A 6,717-nucleotide genomic window follows, 5' to 3' on the forward strand; every position below is an offset into this window, starting at 1 on the left:
GGGGCTAGCGCCGGTTACCTGCTGCCTGGCGGTGGGCGTCTGGTCGGCGGCTGCGATGCGTCCGGTTGCCATGGAGACACAGCTGGCGGCGTCTCGGGAGCGCGCACGTCGGGCTGCAGCGAGCGACGGGGAAAGAGCCGGCGGCCATCTTGAGGAAACTTTTATAAGTTGCTGAAACGCTGGAACGGTAAGTACGAACCAGCTAGAAATGTCATTTACAGGGGGGCTTAGTAATGTGTACTTAATGGGGGGGACTGGTCAAAAAAAAAATTTAACTGCTTCCTCGAGACATCTCCTTTAAATTAGTTCCACCCTTGGCCTATAGAAAGGCTCTCAGAGACTACTTGTGTGTATTGGACCTCTTTTTCCGCTTGTGTAGAGCTTGTTGACCACTAGACGCCTCTACGTTATAATCAAAGAGATTTTGCCCAGTTAACGGAGTTTCAATGGGAAGGTATTATTGGAATGCGAGAACCTGGATGGTTCTATGTATAAATCGCCCATTACCTGGGCTGACCAGACTGTTAGGAGACATTGGGACCAGAGCATGTATGAGGGCACTTAATAGACCACCAGTATGGAGGATCATTTGATTGCCCGACAAGCATGAGCAGCTCCAACCGTATTATTGTCTGCCATCCACAGACAGGTGGCACCATTGTTACAGGCCACTGTGTCTTCTGTCGAAACATTTGCCGGCCACTTGGCTGAAAGAGATTTGGTGTCACGGCACCCATTATGCCTTTGACACTCACCCACCGTTTGCAGTGGCGTCGTGCACAGCTAAACTGGACTGCTACGGAGTGGAACTGGGCTGTCTTCAGCGAAAAATCCAAGTTTAGTTTGGGCACCGACGCCGCCGTGTTCCTGTCTGTAGACCTAGGGGTGAGCGCCTCAATTCTACCTTTGCTGTAGAGCTGCACACTGTCGCCAATGGTGTGATGGTCTGGGGGCCATCGAATATGATATACAGTCATCTCTAGTAATGACACGAGGGACAATGAGAGCTCAGCAATATGTTCAGGACATCCTGCAGCCACGTGTGTTCTTCTCATGGCGGCTTCCAAGAGGCATTTTCCAACAGGATAATACTCGATCGCACACAAGTGTCACAGGAACGCCTCCACAATATTGCCACAATTCCGTGGCCCGCCGGGCACAAAATTTATCACCAATAGAACATGTATGGGACCATCTGGGACGCCAACTTCGACAGCCTACGAGTTTGTATGATCTAGAGGCTCAGTTACAGCAAATCTGGACCGATATGCTGCCATACAGAACCCGTATGCTTCCATGCCCGTCCGTATTCTTGTATCCAAGCTAGAGACGGTACCTCGGGGTACTAGAGCCTCCATGCCCGCCTATATCACATCTTACATCCAAACTAGAGGTGACCCACCAGGGTACTAGAGCCTCCATGCCTGCCCGTATCACATCTTACATCCAAGCTAGAGGTGGTAGAATAGGGTACTAGAGCCTCCATGCCCGCCTATATTACATCTTACATCCACGCTAGAGGCGGTACAGCAGGGTACTAGAGCTTCCATGCCCGCCCGTATCACATCTTACATCCAAGCTAGAAGCGGTACAGCAGGGTACTAGAGCCTCCCTTCAAGTGTTCGGTTTTCTGCAGTAAATTCTCCTTTTGGTCTGATATCGTAATCACTTCTTGATATCATCGTTGCAATCACACAGAGAAAGGTTCATTTGATTCCAAGAACATCTTCTAGGGGAGGAATTTCTTTTGATAATGAGTATATGTTTTATTTCAAATCAAAATTCGCACCAATGTTGCGGATTTTGACTCTGTTTTGGATTTGGAAATACTGCAGACATTCTGGATTCATGATAGGGCTACGTATTGCTGGTTGATCTTTGTGTAATAATGTGTCAGAAGCTCACCGGATGCCACAATCGTGGGTCAAATTTGAAGACGGTGGTCAGCAGAAGGAAATGTGCATCATCATAGTGAGACTGGAGCACTGAGACGAACAATTCACATATCCGGTGTTAGAAGTAGCTGCTCCACAATCCGCTGCTGGTGACATTATGCAGAGTATATGGACAGATTACTGCAGCATTTATCAGCATTGCCCCAACACTTCACACTGCACCCCAACATTCAGCACCCTCCTATTTATTGGACTTTTTCATCCACTTCACAGCCATCTAACATCCCACTCCAGGGATTACTGTGCATTCCTCTCAAAACCTCAATATTTATTTACTTCCAAGCCTGTATCCCAATATCAAACTATATCATCAATGGTTATTAAAGCACCATCCCACAGCGGAGATGTACCCCAATATTCAACACCCTATGGCCTTAGTCAGACGGGCGTTTTTAGCCGCGATTAGCGCATGCGCCCGGCGATTTTTTAAAACCATTGCTTTACAATGGTATCGGACACATGAGCGCTTTTTATGCGCTCGTCCGATAAATTATTGAACAAAAAAAAATAAAAAAAATCGCAGATCGCACCTATCTGCGATTCCTGTTCTCTTCTGTATATGCGCTCAATGGGGCCGGCGGCAGCAGCGCCGACCCCATTGAGAACATATAGAAGACAAATCATTCTTCTCTGCTACAGCTGTAACAGCTGTGGCAGAGAAGAACGATGTTTGCCCATTGAATTCAATGGAGCGGCAATACAGCCGCTCCATTGAAAGCAATGGGCTGCCGGCGTGCGCGGGGTGAATTGTCGGGAAGGGGTTAAATATATAAGCCCTTCCCTGCAATTCATCCTAAAATGTGTTAAAATAAAAAAAAAATTGTATACTCACCTTTCCGCTGCAGCCGGAGTCCAGCCGCGGCCGCTGTCAGTTCTCCTGAACTGCTTCTCGGCACTATTCAGCCGGCGGGGCTTTAAAATCCCCGCCTGCTGAATGATCTGCCTCTGATTGGTCACAGCCCTGACCAATCAGAGGCCGGTTTCACTCACACACCCATTCATGAATGGGTGAGTGACTGCTGCCTCTCAGCGCTGAGCCAATCAGGGGCAGGTCTGACTCACATCCATTCATGAATGGGTGTGAGTGAGGCATGCCTCTGATTGGCTCAGCGCTGAGCCAATCAGGGGGCAGGTCTGACTCACACCCCCTTCACACCCACTGCAGGACGGCCGCACGGAGCTCCGGCTGCCGGGAGAAGGTGAGTATACAATTTTTTTTTATTTTAACACATTTTAGGATGAATTGCAGGGAAGGGCTTATATATTTAAGCCCTTACCGACAATTCATCCCGGGCTCGCCCGCAGCGCATTGCTTTAAATGGAGGCGGCTCTATTGCCGTCTCCATTGAATGCAATGCGCTGGACAGCTCCGGCCTGTTTCTAATGAAACGCGGCTAGGAGCAGATTTTCGGGCGATTTTCGGGCGACTTGCGCGCACCGGTCACGCGATTTGCGGATGCGCATCCTATAGGCCTATAGGTGCATCTTACACTTAGGGCAGTCATCTGGTATTGCTTTATCCTCATCATCCAGCACCTGCACCCCAATATCCATGTACGATTGTGGTCTTGGTTTTGTGATCTTGATAACGGACGTTATTTTTCCCCCACATGCCCGTATTGTCATTGGCTTATCTAATGTCCATCACATCAAACGTCAAAGTGTCTCCAGCGTTCGCAGTAGCCCGATAATTGTCGCCAAGTTCCATGTGATGAAAGAGGAGGGGTTCAGCTCATCATATGACACTCCCACATACAGACCTCACCTGCTCCATATATTACATGTTATTTTTATATTACTAAAATGTATTTTATCCCAGCGACTCTTAGGTTAGGACCAGTGGAGACCACAAAACTTGCTGCAGTCCTTTTGACCAGTCCCCCAATGCCCTAAGATGAAAGGCACCGGACCCAAAGATCTAGAGCTTGTGTCAAACAAAAGGCCCGCTGCCTCATTTTATGTGGCCCGCAGTTTGCCGACGGCTGCTCGCCACTGTACTGATTACCAGCTGGGGTGCCGCAGCTCCTCGCTGGTAATCACGCTGGCAGTGTTGATCCCGGCGCACACACTGACGTCAGTGTGCAGCCGGAATACTCCTCCCCTGAGTCCCCTGCTCTTCAGTTCCACAGGAGAGGACTCAGGGAGGAAGGGTTCTGGGTGCACACACTGATGTCAGTGTGCGCCCGGGCTCAGGGCGAGCAGAAAGGAAGCAGCGCTGACAGCAAGGAGGAGGCGAGTATATGGGTTAGGGGGGGGGAACTATTACTACTATAGGGGGGGGGTTATATTACTGAGGGGGGGTTATTAATGCTGAGGGGGGTTATATTTCTGACTGGGGTTAATATTACTGAGGGGGATAATATTATTACTGAGGGGGTTTATTGTTACTGAGGGGGGTTAATAGTGCTATGGGGGTTAATATTACTGTGGAGGTTAATATTACTGACTGTGATAATATTATTACTAAGGGGGGTTAATATTACTATGGGGGGTTAAAATTATTACTTTGGGGGTTGCTATAACTAATGGGGCCACTGTGGGAGTCCCTTTTACTACTGGGGCAACTGTGGGGGGCGCTATTACTACTGAGGCCACTGTGGGGGGTGCTATTACTACTGAGGCCACTGTGGGGGGCGCCATTACTACTGGGGCCACTGTGGGGGTCACTATTTTTACTGGAGCCACTATGAGAGTCACTATTACTACTGCGACCACTATAGTGGTCACTATTAAGGCCCGTTCACATGGGCGTAATCATATTTCTGTCGCACAAATACGCTGTGTATTTGCGCAATCAAAAATCGCTTATGTCTGAATATTTGGTTACACAAAAAATAACGCAGATGGGCTCACTGAAAGGGTCAGCAAATATGCAGTGAATACATAGGTTTCCTGCGCATTCACCACATATTTGCGCGGCCCATTCACTCCAATGGCCTATTGGGGTGCGTAGTACGCAACAAAATATGTCATACTGTGTGAAAATATACATCATGTGAATGAACTCATTGAAATCAATGGCTTCTATTCACTGCATATTATGTATGCAAATACACTTGTGTGAACAGGCCCTTACTATACTGTCTTCCATTCAGCCCTTTGAAGGTCACCATATGCCTGATGTGGCCCTTGGTGAAAAGGAGTTTGACACCCTTGATCTAGAGAAAGGCAATCCCTTCCAATATAATTCCTGCCAACACCAGATGTGGCAATCGGCTATCACCCTGGATCTAATCTGTCCTGCTGCATATATACATTAATTATAGATTTAGAAGAGCTAACGCTGTACAGAAATAGACATATACAACCTGTTCCTAAGAGCTTCCAATCTAATGTACAATAGAAACTCTGCTGCTATGAGCTTCCAATCTAATAGAATATTAGATATACCTTAGTAGCAGCATATGCGTACCCTAAGGTAGCTGCAGGGCCGAGCACTCATTCAGCTGACAGTGATTCCTCCCAACTGCCCAAGGCCCGGGTCCTGTGAAAACAGCCTCGCATCACTTCAGGAATCCTCCGGTCTGGTTGTCACAGCCATGGCAGAGGACCGTGGAGTTCTCCTATTGCTTTTAATGAGGTGGGCATCTGCAAGTAATTAAATACCTACGGATGTCATTTTATCCTAGTGTGCGGATCGCACGAGCGGGATAAAAATCGCTGCAGACTTTATTTTCTGCAGCTTCCTGTAGGACAGCAGGAGATTTAAAGACTCTTGGACAGATCCGCCGGGCAGAAGAAAGAAGAACCGGCCATGATGAAAGAGTTGTGCCGCGTCCGGATAGGTGAGAAAATGTCATTTTTAGCCTTATGGCTGTGGGATTCTGCACTCGGATTCTATGCGTGCTCATGGACATGAGGCCTTAAACCGGCTGGCTCTGTCAGCTCACCGTCAGACATGCACAGTACAGATTGTTTGCTACATCTGCATGTATATATTTTACACACACACTATCTTATATGCACTCACATATATTATACAGGGTGTTTCACTGGAAGCGTAACCCTTATTCCAACTTATTTGTGTAGAACTGTAACCATGTTCAGGAGTCTAGAGTTTATTAATGACCCTTGCTCTGTCTCATGCCATGGGTGTATCGTTCAACTGCTGGTGTGCAGTTCACATTTCCAAGTAGGTGGGTCTCATTTATCCAAACTATCTTACAGTAAATGCCCATTTAGACACAAAGATTATTGCTCAAAAGCCATATTTTGAGTGATAACCGTTGGGTCTAAACGCGTCAACAGCTATCTACAAAAAAAAACTCCATTCCATTCGGTTCCACCTATTACTTCTCTCACACAAACACACACGTTGATCCAGAGGAAGGAAGGGGGAAAAAAACAAACAATGAGTTAGAAGCCAATTTTCCCCATTTGGAGGAAAATATTTTCTCCCTGACTCTAATCTAGCAATTGGAATAATCCCTGGATAGACAACCCATCTGAATGGATTAATGAGAGGCAACTTGTCACATGTCCAACCACAACATGATGGAAGTTCATTCTTTCTTGGGGGACAGAATCAACTCGAAGGTGGGTTGTCCCACAGATCACTGGACCCTACCCCAGCAGACTTTTCCCTGTGGGCCACCAAAAGGGTTAACGGTTTGTCAATAAACCTCGCACTGAAGAACATTAGATATGAAATTGCCACCATTGATGTGGGCATGTTGCAGCACACTTGACTACAGAGTGCCGGGTTCAGCAGTGCTTGGAGGGTAGCGGTGGCCACTTTCAACATGCTCTGTGAGGACTGATG

This window comes from Eleutherodactylus coqui, unplaced genomic scaffold, assembly GCF_035609145.1.
Source record: "Eleutherodactylus coqui strain aEleCoq1 unplaced genomic scaffold, aEleCoq1.hap1 HAP1_SCAFFOLD_19, whole genome shotgun sequence".
Classification (NCBI taxonomy): domain Eukaryota; kingdom Metazoa; phylum Chordata; class Amphibia; order Anura; family Eleutherodactylidae; genus Eleutherodactylus; species Eleutherodactylus coqui.